The following is a 19,141-nucleotide window of genomic DNA, read 5'->3' on the forward strand; positions in this document are numbered from 1 at the left end:
TAAGCTCTGGCTATGTAATGTTACCTAAATAACATTATTGTCAGCTCTGGCTATGTAATGTTACCTAAATAACATTATTGTCAGCTCTAGCTATCTAATGTTACCTAAATAACATTATTGTCAGCTCTAGCTATCTAATGTTACCTAAATAACATTATTGTCAGCTCTAGCTATGTAATGTTACCTAAATAACATTATTGTAAGCTCTAGCTATGTAATGTTACCTAAATAACATTATTGTCAGCTCTAGCTATGTAATGTTACCTAAATAACATTATTGTCAGCTCTAGCTATCTAATGTTACCTAAATAACATTATTGTCAGCTCTAGCTATCTAATGTTACCTAAATAACATTATTGTCAGCTCTAGCTATCTAATGTTACCTAAATAACATTATTGTCAGCTGTAGCTATCTAATGTTACCTAAGTAACATTATTGTCAGCTCTAGCTATATAATGTTACCTAAATAACATTATTGTCAGCTTTAGCTATCTAATGTTACCTAAATAATATTATTGTCAGCTCTAGCTATATAATGTTACCTAAATAACATTATTGTCAGCTCTAGCTATCTAATGTTACCTAAGTAACATTACTGTCAACTCTAGTTATCTAATGCCACCTAAATAACATTGTTGTCAGCTCTAGTTATCTAATGTTAACTAAATAACATTATTGTCAGCTCTAGCTATCTAATGTTACCTGGATAACATTATTGTCAGCTCTAGCTATCTAATGTTACCTAAATAACATTATTGTCAGCTCTAGCTATCTAATGTTACCTAAGTAACATTATTGTCAACTCTAGCTATGTAATGTTACCTAAATAACATTATTGTCAACTCTAGCTATGTAATGTTACCTAAATAACATTATTGTCAGCTCTAGCTATATGATGTTACCTAAATAACATTATATCTAAACATTATCTAGCTATCTAATGTTACCTAAGTAATATTACTCTCAGCTCTAGCTATCTAATGTTACCTAAATAACATTATTGTCAGCTCTAGCTATCTAATGTTACCTAAATAACATTATTGTCAGCTCTAGCTATCTAATGTTACCTAAGTAACATTGCTGTCAACTCTAGTTATCTAATGCCACCTAAATAACATTGTTGTCACCTCTAGTTATCTAATGTTAACTAAATAACATTATTGTCAGCTCTAGCTATCTAATGTTACCTGGATAACATTATTGTCAGCTCTAGCTATCTAATGTTACCTAAATAACATTATTGTCAACTCTAGCTATGTAATGTTACCTAAATAACATTATTGTCAGCTCTAGCTATCTAATGTTACCTAAGTAACATTACTGTCAGCTCTAGCTATCTAATGTTACCTGGATAACATTATTGTCAGCTCTAGCTATCTAATGTTAAGTAAATAACATTATTGTCAACTCTAGCTATGTAATGTTACCTAAATAACATTATTGTCAGCTCTAGCTATATGATGTTAAATAAATAACATTATATCTAAACATTATATAGCTATCTAATGTTACCTAAGTAATATTACTCTCAGCTCTAGCTATCTAATGTTACCCAAATAACATTATTGTCAGCTCTAGCTATCTAATGTTACGTAAATAACATTATTGTCAGCTCTAGCTATCTAATGTTACCTAAATAACATTATTGTCAACTCTAGCTATCTAATGTTACCTAAGTAACATTATTGTCAGCTCTAGCTATCTAATGTTACCTAAGTAATATTACTCTTAGCTCTAGCTATCTAATGTTACCTAAATAACATTATTGTCAGCTCTAGCTATCTAATGTCACCTAAATAACATTATTGTCAGCTCTAGCTATCTAATGTTACCTAAGTAATATTACTCTCAGCTCTAGCTATCTGATGTTATCTAAATAACATTATTGTCAGCTCTAGCTATCTAATGTTACCTAAATAACATTATTGTCAGCTCTCGCATCTAATGTTACCTAAACAACATTATTGTCAGCTCTAGCTATCTAATGTCACCTAGATAACATTATTGTCAGCTCTAGCTATCTAATGTTACCTAGATAACTTTATTGTCAGCTCTAGCTATCTAATGTTACCTAGATAACATTATTGTCAGCTCTAGCTATATAACGTTACTTCCTCTTTAGGTTGCGCAACAATGGCGACCTTATCCTAAAACACGTGTGACGTGCTGTGCTAATAGTGAATGGTCCTTGATGAAAGATATATAAAAAACCCCTCTTCTAAGGAAACAAAGAAAGACCCTTTTATTAATTATATAAGTGGTATACGAGTTTCTGAAGGAAAAATACCCATCTAATTGTTGTTATTACAGTAATAATATAAATCTTAGATATGTCCTGATCTCCAAGATAGATAATTTACAATCTTTGGCAGGAATACACAGTGATACAAACGTATTGTCGTTAAGTTCAAAGCTAGTGATAACACGATTGAAGACGATGCTGGAAGTTATTCAAGATATAAAACATTTATTTTTCAGTTGTTTCTGTTCAGCAGGACATGTGACACACTGGTGAAAATGTTTTTTAACCTATCTATCTATTTGTATCTACCTGTCTATCTGATTGTTTCGTTTTAAATATAACATACGAATTAGCAAAATATTTATTAATTCATTCACGAAATATTTCTGTGTCGACCATTGTTTACATTCTGCCAATAACCAAGAGATTCGAACTTTATAATCGGTTTCGTGTTGAGAAGCATTGTCAGTGTTAAGATGTCACGATCCATAGATAATTGTAGGGGCAAGTTCCGATATAGATCAGTCAATAATGCTGTTTGTTTAGAAAGTAGGGTTTTAGGAACTATTCAGTTCGTTGTGAGCAGTAAATTAGGTCGGTAAGAAGCAAATTATTAATGATTGTTTGTTTGTTTTGTTTTTTGAATTTCGCGCAAAGCTACACTAGGGTTATCAGCGCAAGCCGTCCATAATTTAGCAGTGTAAGACTAGTCATCACCACCAACCGCCAACTCTTGGGCTACTCTTTTACCAACGAATAGTGGGATTGACCGTCACATAATAAAGCTCCAACGGCTGAAAGGGCGAGCATGTTTGGTGCCAACAAAATTCAAACCCGCGACCTTCGGATTACGAGTCGAGTGTCTTATCCACATGGCCATACCGAGCCAATTATTAATGAAATGATGTAATGGAGTTTTTCTATGTGTCTTTTATTTATTTTAAATAGACCAATGAAGAATTTAATAGAGATGAATGCCGTATAACATTTTATTGTTTTCTTCATCTTCTAAAATTTACTTTGAACGGTCGGGTATTCGCCATTCACTAGTCGTAAAATTAAGAAGAACATATACCAAAAAAATCATCCTATAGTGGCATAGCGGCATTCCTACAGATTTACAACGCTAGAAAACGAGTTTCGATACCTGTGGTGGGTAGACCACAGATAGTCCATGGTTTATATTTGTGCTTAATTAAAACGAAAAAAAAATTAGCAATAATGTTGTTACCTCAACAATAAACAATAAATAATATATACTATAATAATTCCGTTCTCGTCCTCAAGATTCGAAATTATTAAGATACTGACTAGGTTTATAGAGGTTTGAAATTGATAACATACTGACTAGGTTTAGAGAGGTTTGAAATTAATAACGTACTGACTAGATTTCTAGAGGGTTTGAAATTAATAACATACTGACTAGGTTTATAGAGATTTGAAATTAATAACATACTGACTAGGTTTATAGAGGTTTGAAATTAATAACATACTGACTAGATTTCTAGAGGATTTGAAATTAATAACATACTGACTAGGTTTATAGAGGTTTGAAATTAATAACATACTGACTAGGTTTATAGAGGTTTGAAATTAATAACATACTGACTAGATCTATAGAGGTTTGAAATTAATCACATACTGACTAGATTTATAGAGGTTTGAAATTAATAACATACTGACTAGATTTATAGAGGTTTGAAATTAATAACATACTGACTAGATTTATAGAGGTTTGAAATTAATAACATACTGACTAGGTTTATAGAGATTTAAAATTAATAACATACTGACTAAGTTTATAGAGGTTTGAAATTAATAACATACTGACTAGATTTCTAGAGGGTTTGAAATTAATAACATACTGACTAGGTTTATAGAGATTTGAAATTAATCACATACTGACTAGATTTATAGAGGTTTGAAATTAATAACATACTGATAAAATTTATAGAGATTTGAAATTAATAACATACTGACTAGATTTATGAAGGGTTTGAAATTAATTATATACTGACTAGATTTATAGAGGATTTGAAATTAATAACATACCAACTAAATTTATAGAGGATTTGAAATTAATAACATACCAACTAAATTTATAGAGGATTTGAAATTAATAACATTAATTAATGTTTATTTTTCTCACCATTAAAAAAACTATGTAACTGCCTATAATTTAAATCTAACTTTATGACAATGTTTACGGTTTTAGAGAACCAGGTACGTAGTTGTTTGTTTTAATGCAAAGGTATACAATAGGGTATCTCCGCTCTGTCCACCAGGAAAACTGAACCCAGACATTATTGTTGTTAGTTTGTACCCTGAGAACAACTTGATGCGGAGAAAAAAATCTCTTGCTGTAAATAAAAACTCTTGTTCTGAGTAAATGTTTTACTATGAGTAAAATATCTTGCTATAAATAAAAACTCTCGTCGTGAGTAAATATTTTACTGTGAGTAAAATCTCTTGCTATAAATAAAAACTCTTGTTCTGAGTAAATGTTTTACTGTGAGTAAAATATCTTGCTATAAATAAAAACTCTTGTTCTGAGTAAATGTGTTACTTGAGTAAAATCTCTTTCTATAAATAAAAACTTGTTCTTATTAAATATTTTACTTGACTAAAAACTCTTGCTATAAATAAAACTCTTGTTCTGAGTAAATATTTTACAGTGAGTTAAACTTTCTCTTGATTAAAAATCACTTAAAATGCGATTTCTCGCATTTAAATTTTTCAGATAGTTATAAATACTAAAGTTAAGAATGATTGTAAACATTCATATTAAATATTAAGACAACAGTATAAGCTATCTTGTTTATCTCTTCATTGCTACTCTCAGTAAATGACCTAACCTTGATATGGCTTTACTCTGACATAGTAGATTTTAAAAATATGTAAATTCGCAGAACTTGAAAAGCTAAAGGCCTGGGTTCAATTCTTCGCAATGGGCAGAGTGTATGTAATACTTTGTAGATGTTTGCACTAGGCCCGCCATGAACAGATAGTTAAGGCGCTCGACTCTTAATTCGAGGGGTTCGAATCCCCGTCATACCAAACATTTTCGCCCTTTCAGCCGTGAGGGCGTTATTATGTGACGGTCAACCCCACTATTCGTTTGCAAAAGAGAAGCCCAAGAGTTGGCGGTGGATGGTGATGACTAGCTGTCTTCCCTCTAGTCTTACGTTACTAAATTAGGGACGGCTAGCGCCGATATCCGTCTTTAGCTTTGCACGAAATTCGAAAACGAACCAACATCTTTGCACTAAATAGACAACAACGTTTTAACTTTAACAAAAAATATTTGAAGATGGAATCGTTATTGAGATATCATTTGCGTATAACTGTTTAATTTCTTTACATTTAAAATAGAAACATTACTCGCAGAAAATTCAATATTAACCTAATTTAGTGTTAGCTTTCAAATTACCGACTTGTTTATATACCGTTACCTGCCGGTATGTAACGTATTACATTATGTTTAGTAAATTTATATTGTTTTGCCTGTTACAATACTCAGTGTATTGAATTGGCAAAAACAAATTAGCCGTAACCAGAGTAACTAATATTCGTGGTAATGTTGTTTATAGTTCTTAATGTTACTACCGACCCTGCAACCATGAAAGTCAGGGACATAAATATTTGGCATGTAAGTAGTTTAGACAGATGTTTTTGTACAGTAAAAAAGGGTTAATACAGAACTCATCGATAGTTCAAAGTTCAATCCAATCATTTAAAGAGCATTCGAAACAAATAGAACATAGTTTATCCTGTTTCACAATAAGCTGATAAGACGTGTTACGTTTACTCAAGAAAAATAAAACTGCAACTTAAACCGGTTACAGAAAGTTGGGAAACTCGAGTTGCTAACGAAAAATGATTCAGAATTTTGAAATGTCTCAGAAAGGGAATAAAATAATGAAAATCACCTTTCCTCACTTAGTACAAACAGCTCTGGCTGCTGAGAACGTACTGAAGGCCTAACGTTCGACAAACAGTGTGTTATTACAGGTAAGTAACTATACACGTCCGTTATGCCTTGTGTCTAGTTGGAGTAACTAGTGGTTAATTGGTTTGGTTTGTTTTGAATTTCGCGCAAAGCTACACGAAGACTATCTGCGCTAAACGTCCCTAATTTAACAGTATAAGACTAGAGGGAAGGCAGCTAGTAATCAACACCCACCGCCAACTCTAGGGCTACTCTTTTACCAACTAATAGTGATATTGACCGTCACATTATAACGCCCCTACGGCTGAAAGGGCGAGCATATTTGGGGTGACGGGGATTCGAACCCGCGACTCTCATATTAGGAGTCGAGTGTCTTAACCACCTGGCTATACCGGGCCTAGTCGTGAAATAAAAAGTGTGTATATTTTTTGGCAAAGTCACATCTGCGGTGTCCAGTGAGAGGTAGAAATAAGAAGCTATAAAATAACCATTGCGTTATGGTGGTGAAGTGTTCAGTCACCGAAACGTTAGTGAATAAAGATACGGTTACCTAGATGGTTCGTGTGAACAGAAGTGATTATGAGAGAAATGCCATTCTGTAACACAACTTCAATCCAGCAACATTACACTTGGTCGTAGACGTTTTTTACACCCTTTCCGTAAGTGTTAGTTAAATGCGGTATAATTTGTAAATTTTTACTTGAGTCTCCTCATTCACCCATTTTTGTTACGTCTATCTAATCAGAAACATCTTGTGTGTGAAAAATGATTAAGCTGTCAAACTGGTAGCAACACTTAAAGCTTCGATAAGAAATGTAAAGTAAATATTCATTCATTAGTTAACTAGGCCGGGTATTTTCTTCAGTTTGAATGGTGGGTAAAACAAAATACACGGCCTGGCTAATTAATAAATGAATCTTTTCTTTCTCACACCTAAGGTGGTTTTTATTAAATACCATAATTTATTTGTCAATACTCACAAACAAAACACACCAAATAAAAAAGTGACACTCGATTGTAACCAACATTATCTTTTGTATCGTCACTCTATTACACGTATCACAGTCATACTTTACAAAACTAACCAGTTTATTTAAAATATGTGATGGTAATTTTTTCCTTTCCTAAATAGTGTTAATAGCTTTCTTTATAGTAACGCCATGGAATTTAGATTAACAGTTTCTTGTCATCACCTACCTTACCATTGTTTATGCTAATTGCTTAAGCTGATATTATGTGACGCAAAACGCTATTTAATTAGAGATATTTCATAAAATTTAGCAATTTTGTGCTTCAACCTTGACAATAAATAATCAATAATAATTGCCCACAATATGATTATTTTGAAAACTTAAGCTAGAAATTGCTAATCTAGTTTGCTTAGCCTAATCAACATTTATGTATATACGTTATAGTTCTGGTGCTGAAATCAGCGATCTTTAAACTGAATGACAAAAAACAAAACTTGAAACTTTTCACTTTCAATTTTAGATTAAGATGTACGAAAAATTTCAGACCGAAAGATAATGTGATTTTTTTGTGTAGTTGTGCGTAAAAATTTGGTCACAATTGAGTTGTTTTTTTGTTGAATAACTTTGCACACGTGTCTTGTATTTGGACCAAAGTTGTTATCTAATTGTAAATTATAAAGATCTGTGTACCAAATATGAAAAACTCCATGAAATCTGAGTATCTTTTCTACCAAATAAATTTTCTAAATTTTTAGGGCAAAGAAACAAAAAGAAAAAGAATATTTATCGAAATGGTTTATTTTGCTATTGTGTGTGAATTGTTTGTAATTTGGTATGTGAAGCAAGATTCCAGTAGAACACAGCTGAGGAAAATATGTGACAGTTTGGATTATCAGAGTCCAAGCTACAGAATGTGGCAAATTGTTAAACTATTGTAAAACCCTTGTTGTTTATTGTTTGTTACGAATTTCGCGCAAAGCTACAAGAGAGCTATCTGCGCTAGCCGTCCCTAATTTAGCAGTGTAAGACCAGAGGGAACACAGCTAGTCATCATCACCCACTGCTAACTCTTGGGCTATTCTTTTACCAACAAATAGTGGGATTGACCGTCACATTATAACACACCCATGGCTGAAAGAACGAGCATGTTTGGGGTGACCGAGATTCGCACCCGCGATCCTAAGAGTACGAGTCGAGTGCTTTAACCACCTGGCCATGCCGGGCCCTGTTGTTTTGTCCGGAAGACTCGGTAGCTCTTATCTCAATTACAAACTGTCATACCTAAGAACATGTTAACATGGCTTTTGCTATTTATCTGTCTGTTTGTCTCTATAACTATCTACCTATCTGAGTGGCTTGAGTGTATATATTCTTCCCTCACTCTCTGTCTATCTGTAATTATTTCCTTGTATTTTTTTGTTAAAGTTATTACATACTGTTTTAATAGAAGTAAACCACTGATGCTAAACTATATGAGCCAAATGCACTGGTAGAGCACATCTTTTATACATTCAAACTTGCTAAATTAATAGTCTAGCAAATCCTAGTATAGGTGTTCAGGTACAAATCTAAACATTCTTAAAAACACATGATGAACCTTAGAATAAAATGAAGTGTTGTTTTTCTTTAGGTCATTGCTTCCTTTACGCATATTACAGAAATAGACATGTCACTAAAACACGTGAGTTGGCTATTTTTTCACTGGCCTTGTTTCGTGTAATTTGGGTTATAAACTGGACGTTGTCAAAAGAGGTCGTTGTAACAATCATCAGACATCTTTCATGTTCTCGACCTGTGCGAATAATCGAATATCATCTTTCACAATTTATACATTTCAAGTCCTTCAGTCTTAAACTCCTTGCATTATATTTATATAAAAATAAAATAATATATTTTAGAGCATTCTCACTTTGATTCTCTGAAAGCACCCAACTTTAAGCTATTCAGAACCGTAATAAAAATATCTAAATTAATATTAAAACATTTGTGATGTCCAAGATATATTAATTTATGTAACATAAATAAACCTCAAAACGACGAAATTTCATGTCCTCATAATCATACCCCAACATTATTAATATCAAAGTGGTCACATAAAAATTGTAACAGTCAGATAGAAGGTCATTATACTGTTTAAATAATGTTAGGTATTGTTTAACAATCGAGAAACGTTTTAATGCCAGATAATCATTAGATTATGATTGCTGTGAATATTGCTATGCTTTTATTGGTTTATATTGTAAACTGTTGAATGATGGCAAATTTTACCATGCTTTTATTGGTTTGTATTGTTCATATGCACGTAAGACTTCAAAAGACGAAACAACTGCTCTTCTCTTGCCCTGACTCTTGAGTAAGTGAGACAATAGTTGTTATATAATATGTTTGCAGTAGGCTTAAGTTTTCTAAATCTAAATATTTTTCTGTAAGTTTTATGCAGTTGAAAAAATATTCGTTACGCACATGACTCTTATGTGAGTGAAAATCTTTCTTTACTGCGTATTTCTTCTGTATAAAACAAAACAATAACAACAGGATGTTCAATGTAGGTGACATTTACAATCGGCCTAATTTAGGTCATAGGCAAAATGTATTGATTTATTATAGATATAAGCTGTTTTTTGAAAAACCTAAATATGTATTTGGTGGTTGAGTAGTTAGAATTAGCTCCTTAAAACGCATTAGGATTTTGTTATTATAAAGATATATAGTTTTTTAAACATATTTTGAACTCTTTAAGTGCCATAATTGAATGACACAACAAAATATTTTGCACAAGAGGTTTTTGTTTAAACTCAACCAGTTTAAATATATTTATTCGTTGTTTCGAGTGACCAATCAAACCATTTGACGTCCTTAATAAGTATAAAACAGTTCTATTCCATCGTGTAGTATTTCACCCCAGTCCTCGGTCTTCGATGTTTTTGCTTTCTTTAAGCGATATTCTCTCAAGAAATCGTAACAGAAGAGACTATGTGTTACATATACATGTGTTTACTATAGAGTGCTAATCAAGTAACCAGAGCATTACTACGCGACCACCATATTTTGATAACTTATTAAGATTTTTCACAGAACTTCATTTCAATACACTAAATGCATTTTAACGGTTTCCTTACATTTTTATATCCTATGGACAGAACATGGACCGTTCGTTAATCCAGAGGTTCGCAGTTAATGACCCTCTGCCAAAAAAATGCGTTCCATATTTAGAGGCCATGGTTATAAAATAAGAGTGACAATAAACTCCCAATTTTAACTAGAAAAGAATCATCCAACAGTAGGCATGTAGCTATCTTCTTCCCAGTCTATTAGTTTAGATTATGACGGTTATGCCTGGATAACCCCTCGAGCAGCCTACTTGAAACTCAATCTTCCTGTCTATACGTTATAATCTTGTGAATTACACATCTGTTATAAACTTACTTCAATCCAACTTCTCTCACAACTCGAGAAAGTGTAATTTATTTCAAAGTTATCGAAATCACCGAGTTCCTTTACTACATGAGTTACAAGAAAACATTTCTAATGGAACATACAGCAGAAGCCACGTAACTCCTTAAATACTTTAAAAACATTACTATTGAGTAGAGCTTGTTCAAGCAATTGATGTTACAAATATCTCGATTACTACTGTATCTGTCGTATCCAAGTTAACCTATTGAACGGTGGCATTGGGAGAAAGGTCTCATCAGCACTGCGTACAGCTAATATACGAGGAATGCCGCAAGGTTAATGGCTCGAAGTTTTAACATATTGTTATATTATCTTTGATCTTCACTGTTAAGTTCTTGTAATAAATTTCGTTTTCCAAAAAGGCATGACACATAATTGGTAAAAAATGTAGTAAACAATCATAGCCTTATCTTAAGCATACGTCACATTACCTAATAAAGCTGTGTTCGTTTCTTCAGAAGAAACCTTATATGACTTTAACCTACAAACATAGAGAGCTCTTCTGTGGTTACTAACTGTGTCAACTTCAATATATCAGTCTCGGTACACTATAGAAGATAGAAAGAGTTGATGCTGCTTAGAAGATTGGACAATAACGTAGGAAATTATCTGACTAAAATGACAAAGTTATTATAGTAAAATCTATGTATAGGAGACCATCTAAAGTGGTGAGGTTCCTTTAAAATAATGTTTTCTGAAAGATCTAGCATTCAGCCTCTGTAAAAATACTCTATGGTGACTTTCACATTACGATAATAATGGTGGAACTTCCAAACTGTTATCCAAGTTCATATTATTATGTTGAAAGTGTGATTGTTAACTTCATGTTTTACAGTAAATATGTGTCAGGCGTTATACGAGTTCATACTATTGTGTTGATGGTGTAACTGGTAACTTACTGTTTTGTAATCGATATCTCAAGTGTTATATTAGTTCATACTGTTATGCTATAGTGTAACTGGTAAACGCCTGTGGTGTAGTAGATATGTCAGGTGTTATACTAGTTTGTAATATTATGTTGATGGTGTGATTGTTATTTCCTGTTTTGCTATAGATATGTCATGTATTATACTAGTTCATATTATTATGTTGATAGTGTCACTGTTAACTTTCTGTTTAGTAGTAGATATGTCAGCTGTTATACAAGTTCATACTATTGTATTGATGATGTAACTGGTAACTTACTGACTCTTTTGTAATCGACATGTCAGGTGTTGTACCATTCGATATTATTATGTTGATGGTGTGATTGTTAACTTCCTGTTTTGTAGTGGATATGTTAGGTGTTATACTAGTTCATATTGTTATGTAAGGTGGTGCACTGTTAATTTTCTGTTTTGCAGTGGATATGTCAGGTGTTATATAAGTTCATATTATTGTGTTGATGGTATCAATTTTAATTTACTGTTTTGTAGTAGATATGTCAGGTGTTATACAAGTTGATATTACTATGTAAGATGGTGTGACTGTTAACTTCCTATTTTGTAGTGGATATGTCAGGTGTTTTATTAGTTAATATTATTATGTTGATAGTGTAACTAGTAATTTCCTGTTTTGTAATAGATATGTCGGGTGTCATACAAGTTCATATTATTATGTTGATGGTGTGACTGTTAATTCCTGTTTTGTAGTGGATATGCCATGCGTTATGCAAGTTCATATTATTGTATTGACGGTGTAACTGGTAACTTCCTGTTTCGTAATAGATATGTTAGGTATTATATTAGTTCATATTATTATGTTGATAGTGTAATTGGTAACTTCCTGTTTTGTAGTAGATATGTCAGGTGTTACACTAGTTGATATTATTATGTTGATGACGTAACTAGTTATTTCCTGTTTTGTTATAGATATGTCATGTATTATACAAATTAATATTATTATGTTGGTAGTGTAACTGGGAACTTGCAATTTAGTAATAGATATGTCAGGTGTTGTAGAAGTTCTGGTTATTTTGTTAATGGTGTAACTGGTAATTTCTTGTTTTGTAGTAAATGTCAGGTGTTATAGAAGTTCCGGTGAAAAATATCATTAGTACTCAACTTATGACCTAGGTCACAGTGGCCATAGAAATATTTTGTAGTTTGTTTGTTACTCATAATTAGGCTAATTATCATTAATTGTAATTATTATTGTACAAATTCTTGTGGTCAAAGTTATTAAATACTTATAATTTTTTATCTTGATAATTATAATGTGGTAAACAATATTATTGTGTTGCTATAAATATAAAATTATAGTTTCGCTACGGCCTGAAACAAACTCTGAACATCATTTTGAACTTTAAATTATTCTTAGAATAAATTTATTAACAATCGATAAAGTTTGTAGGCCTACTGTATGTGTCACATTGCTTATGTATCTTTAATGTGAAACCTATAATGGACCGACTACGAAAATGTGTCAAAAGCACTTATTTTGGGCAGAATGTTTAATCGTGTTCATTTTTGTCGTGCTGCATCTCAACACTTACTTTTTGTTTAGACGATTTTTTTCAACGTTTAAACACCGAGATAGTGTTGTTGTTTTCCACTTGTTTAGATTTTATTTAACATTTCTGTATAAAATAATGGAAATTTCAATAATATTTATATTCGAATTTAAATTTCAAGGTTGAGAGTTGGAAATTTAACTAGAATTAGTCGTTCTTTTGTACAATGGGTTGCTAAGGGTTGATTATAACATGGGCACTATTATTACCATGGGTTGGAATACGTAAAAATACTCAACAAATAATATCCACACTGGAGCACTATAGCCCATGTTATAATCAACCTTGCAGCACTATAGCCCATGGTATTATCAACCTTGAAGTACAATAGCCCATGGTATTATCAAACTTGAAGTACAATAGCCCATGGTATTATCAAACTTGAAGTACAATAGCCTGTGGTATAATAAACCTTGAAGTACTATAGCCTATGGTATAATAAACCTTGAAGCACTATAGCCCATGGTACAATGAACTTGAAGTACAATAACCTATGGCGTAATTAATCTTCGAACATTATAGCCAAAATTAGCATAAATTATGAAAGACAATAAAAAGTTAAATGAACTGCTAAAAGCCATTGACAGAATTAACTTATTTTATTTATTTATAAATCTAAAAAATGGAAAATTCCAAACCTCAGCCCTACGAACGTCTTGAAATACGTGTAAGAGCGTTCGTTGCATTCCTAACTGAAATATATAATGGAGAGCGCTGTGTGTATAATTCCACACATTGAAGTCACTTTCTAATAGTGATAGCGTGTTAATAGCATCTGATATGTGGGATTCTTGCTGTACTCGTAAAGTCACTTAACTCATTACAGACGTCACATAATAAAATGAATGCCTTTCTAGCGAGTGTTTGTCACTTCGTAGTAATATAATATTGGTTATCTAATTAAAATATAGACCCGGTAGTTGTGGTTTTTGTACTTTAACCCTAAGTTGACTAATTCCTTATCTTCTTTTTAAGATTATTACCCATTTCGTAATTCCATACAATGGAAAAAAAGACCGTAAAAAACACACACCCACACATAAAAACATATAAACAATGAACGTAGAAATGAGGTACACGTTTTTAACTTAACGATATTCAGTTAGAGGAAAACATGAAATAATTTGTTTGTCTGTAGTTAAGCAAAAGGTTACACAATGGGTTATCTGTGATCTGCACACCAAGAGTATCGAAACCGGTTTCTAACGTTGTAAACACAAAGACTGAAAGACGAAGTGGAAGTGAGAGTTTGTAGTTTAGCTGAAAGACCTTTACTACAGAAGAAAGTACATCTATTACAACGTAGTTGTGTACTAAACGTAATGGTTAGTTAACAATTCGGATTTCTTGTCAGATTCTCGACGTCGTAACACCTTTCGATGTTTGGATACATGAAACAGGGAATAACCAATAAAACTTAAAATACGAACATAGTGAATCATTTTAAATAACAAGGTCAAATATACAACAACATGGGTCAAGTAGAACTCGTAAAAAATATCTATACAAGAGAACCTGTACAACAACATGGGTCAAGTAGAAGTTGTACAGAAGCAAATTAGTTGATATGGCAAGAAAGTTAGTGAAAACCACAGTAACTTTCAGATGCCTTGGTTACAGAAACTAGTTTCAACACACCCCTTCTTTATGTTCTGTGTTACGCTGTCGTCTGGCAAGAAATATGACCAATAACGCCAACGTGACCCCGGAAGTTCGATTATCATTAAAGACAAAGATGGTGAGAAAGGTGTTTAGCCTAAAGTGACGTAGGAAGGTATGGAAATTAGGCTGGTTTTAGGTTAAGCAGTTTTAACAATTTTTGGTTTTATGTGGTTACCTAATTATCCTAACACTATTGTTGATTTACAATCGAATGAATTACCACAATCCCTCAAATGAAGAAAAATCAAAGGAAGGCATTGTAAAGGTTTCATATTTCTTGTCTTTCTTATGTTAAAAAAACTCTCGTGCCAAAACGTGTTTTTCAGTTTCTCACAATATTGGTTTGATAGAATATAAATACTTTGTTTTTAATATTTTCTGGTATTATTTTGTTATTGAGGCTATTTTTAATGATCTTCACATATGCATCTGTAATTCTAAAGCTATTTTTGTTTACATAATATTTCATCAAATATTGTTTTATTACCAAACTGAAGGACACACGAATCTTTGAAATGTGTTCCTCCTTTTTCTATTCTTCTCAAAGGTTACACTGTTTACGTTTGTTTCACAAATTTTTATCTGCTATGTCGTACGAATTTTACTGCAATAAAATAATATAATATCGTGTGCAGTAGCTATTTATTTTGCTGTACGGGCTATACTGTTGATGTCGAATTCTAACAGTTAAGTGGTATACAATAGAACATGTGTAACAACATAAATAGAGTAGGACATGTACAGAAAGAAGAGTACAACAGAGTGCATAAAGCAACAATGGTATTGTACACACTGTACAACAAAATTAGTATCGTAGAACTGGTACAACAATATGGATACTGAAGAACTGGTACAACAATATGGATACTGAAGAACTGGTATAACAATATGGATACTGTAGAACTAGTACAACAACATGGACACTGTAGAACTGGTACAACAATATGGATACTGTAGAACTGGTACAACAATATGGAAACTGTATAACTTGTACAAAAACATCGTAAGTTAGAACATGTAAATTATTACACTGATTTATTTTTATTGTACTTGTTAGGTTTTGTTACATTTGCTGATACATCAATTTAAGAATACTGTAAGAACGCTAACTTGTTTTATAAAGCTTAGTCTGAAATTGCACAATGACCAATTTGCGCTGTACCCAGTACAGAGATCAAACCCGGAGTTGTAGCGTTATAAACCTCCATAAGCCATATAGCAAAAGCTGTATGACGGTTTATTTACGCCCTGTTCTCTGTTGGGGATCGAACCTTGTATTTTATCGTTGCAATTCCGTGAACTCACTGCTAACTAGCTGGAGAATGTAAGAAGGCTCACATATCTCGTATTTTATTATTGTTAGGTGATACAGTGTTCCACTTTTTCAAAACTTCTTGGCCAGGCATGGCCAGGTGGTTCAGGCACTTGACTTGTAAACCAAGAGTCGCGGGTTCGAATCCCTGTCACACCAAACATGCTCGCCCTTTGAGCCGTGGTAAAAGAGTAGCCCAACAGTTGGCGGTGATGACTAGCTGCCTTCCCTTTAGTCGTACACTGCAAAATTAGGGACGGATAGCGCATACAGTCCTTGTGAAACGTTGCGCAAAATTCAAACCAAACCAAAACTTCTTAATTTAAAAATGTGTATTCATAGACGTTACAAACTTAAAAAAAACTACAAATTTGCTAATAGGTGTACGTCTTGGCTTTGAGAATATAGACATGTTTACGTATTGTTATTTTGTTAATACTGAATCATTTGTTACACACTCTTTGTCTTCCCTGCACCTAAACCTAAATCATATGTTACACACTTAGGTGTTACCTGTACCTATTTCTGAATTATTTGTTACACACTTAGGTGTTACCTGTACCTAATCCAGAATCATTTGTTACACACTATACGGGTTACCCTATAAGTAATCCAGAATCATTTGTTACACACTCAAGTGTTACCTGTACCTAATCCAGAATCATTTGTTACACACTTAGGTGTTACCTGTACCTAATCCAGAATCATTTATTACACACTTAGGTGTTACCTGTACCTAATCCTGAATAGTTTGTTACACACTCAAGTGTTACCTGTACCTAATCCAGAATCATTTGTTACACACTTAGGTGTTACCTGTACCTAATCCTGAATAGTTTGTTACACACTCTGTACCTAACATTGATTAATTTGTTACACACTCTTGTTCTTGCCCTATGTCTAACCCTGAATCGTTTTGTAGTTCATTGAACTCTTTCTGCTAGGTTTTACAGTGCGTTTCAACAAGTAATGATGATTTGCACTGGCGCGTGTCTCGAGGAAGACGACAGTCGTGTTTAGTGTTCAGATCTAAATCGCAAACTTGGTGGCGAACAGAAGTAATCCGCTAATCAGTTATTTAGTGCACCACTAAGCATGAGAATGTATAATCTGTATTCAATATATATTACATTAGCAGTAACGTTTCTTTTTTGCCATGGAAAAAACCTAGAAAAATGCCGTATTTGTCTCCTCTGGGTTTTCGACCTCTCTGGTGTCATTCAACTTACGTACCAGATGATGGAAGTTAATAACGGTTTACTGTAGGGAGACATACATCAGAAGAAAGGACGTATACACCACCTAGTAAAACTATACAACCGGTTTCCATGCCAACCCTTCCATCTTCAGTAATCACACGTCTTTAACTTCATTAGAAAGCTGCGATTGAAGCTCAATGGATAGAAAGTGAGGGCATAATGTCATCAGTAGAGACACATACAGAAGGTATGAGACCCAGGGCTCACATCTCCGCCTTACCATGATACGAGAGTTGTAAGAGACTTCAGGAAGCATAAGCAGCAAGGGTCAGTGGGACAGTGTGTTAAATGCATTGTTTCTCTGGGAAGGGAGACATTAGTGTCCCCCCTTTTCCTGCCAGTATATTAGTAGAAGCAATTACATTATCCAATGTAACGTTGAAGCTTCTTTGTTTGCGCGTCCACACTCGCTTACCGCTTACCGGATGTGTTTACACAATAACTTTAGTTAAGAGCAAACTTTTGTTTTGTTATAAAAGTGGAGACTTCATTACTCTACTCTTGTAGATATGGTTTCTGCTGTCACACATCGTAAACAAATGAGCCTCGTCATAGTTAGCGCCACCTAACCCAATCAGTTAACCAATCGGAGTCCTGAGAATAATCCTGACTTCAGGTCACGGATTTACATGGCTCTGAATGTGGGCTAGTGAACCGACAGGTATGGAGGTCTTATAGGAAAACGACCTAGAGCGTAGTCTTCGTGAACGCGCGTGGTTTATCGAAGATGAGCAAAGACTGCTGGGAAGTCATCATCTAATTGGGGAAGCCGGGGGTTTCCTGCTGGGGTGTATAAAGGTCTCTCCTCTTCACACTTCTCCAGGACTAGCTGACTGGTGTGGTTACTTACTAGACACATTACGCACTTCCCATTCAACCGAGCGACTTGTGAAGTTAATATTGGTAGGTCTCTTTTCCTACGATAATAGTAAACATTCATTTTAGAGACAAGTGAGCTGGTATTTCAAACTGAGTTTAGAATACGAACATAGGCGTCAGAGTAGAATTTTAGTTCAGTGAAATTAGATGGAATTATAAAGCTTAGAGTTAGAAACTAACCATTTGTTATTTTAACTTCACAAATTATATTTAATACAATAGTTTCAGTAGATGACTAGAAATAATTTAACTTAAATTTTATATTTATATTTTATTTTTAACTTACCAAGATATTGCTTCTGTCATGGAGAAAAAAGTCGGATAATTCAGTCAAAAAAAATTTTTGTTCACTCAATCTTCAGACGAAGCGGTTTGATTTTTTAACTTGTTCTTCCCTTATAGTGTACAGAAACTCTTCAATTTATTTTTAGCGCAATAGTGTCTTTTTGGCGTTTGAAAACTACTCATGATATATTTGTTTAAACTCTCTAACGTATTTGGAATAGGGTTAATCATTCCATATTCTTTTTTTCAATTTCTTATTTTACGAATTGTACTAAATATTTGCTTTAAGTCTAAAAACTTCGAAATATTCACTTTGGCCTGTGGTGTTTTATATTATGCTAAAAGAACCAAAGTATTGTGCGTGGCCTAGTGTTTAGCGTGTCATATTGCAAATTTGAGGGTTCATGGTTCGCGCTCCGCACTTTGGAGTTTTGGTGTATTGTAAGAGTGATAGTCAAATCCAACTGTTCAATGTTCAATAATAGTCAAGTAGTTGATGGTGAGTACAAGTGTAAAGAGATATCTTCTAGCCTATCATCTTAGATGGCTTTGCGAGTATATCCGACAAAAACCACAATAAAAAATATATTGGTTTATGTTCGTCAAAGAGCGTTATAATATCATTAGTTTTCA

At 33.2% G+C, this 19,141-nt stretch overlaps 2 protein-coding genes across 4 annotated transcripts in view; one reads left to right on the top strand and one right to left on the bottom strand.

The window, feature by feature from the left end:
• LOC143251207 (uncharacterized) overlaps nucleotides 1–19,141 on the bottom strand; it is a 456,539-nt gene that overhangs the window by 33,484 nt on the left and 403,914 nt on the right. The window lies entirely within an intron of this gene.
• The window catches only part of LOC143251206 (uncharacterized), a 51,137-nt gene that overhangs the window by 19,794 nt on the left and 12,202 nt on the right, over nucleotides 1–19,141 (top strand). The window contains exon 1 of one of the 3 annotated variants that reach the window (XM_076502630.1): nucleotides 6,168–6,255. The exons of 1 other annotated variant lie outside the window; for it this stretch is intronic. The gene's annotated coding sequence lies outside the window, so the exon portion shown is untranslated. Of the gene's footprint in view, nucleotides 1–6,167; nucleotides 6,256–17,975; nucleotides 18,248–19,141 lie in introns of those variants that run through there. One more of the 3 variants, XM_076502629.1, reaches the window with a different exon arrangement.

Source organism: Tachypleus tridentatus, chromosome 5 (assembly GCF_004210375.1).
Source record: "Tachypleus tridentatus isolate NWPU-2018 chromosome 5, ASM421037v1, whole genome shotgun sequence".
NCBI lineage: Eukaryota > Metazoa > Arthropoda > Merostomata > Xiphosura > Limulidae > Tachypleus > Tachypleus tridentatus.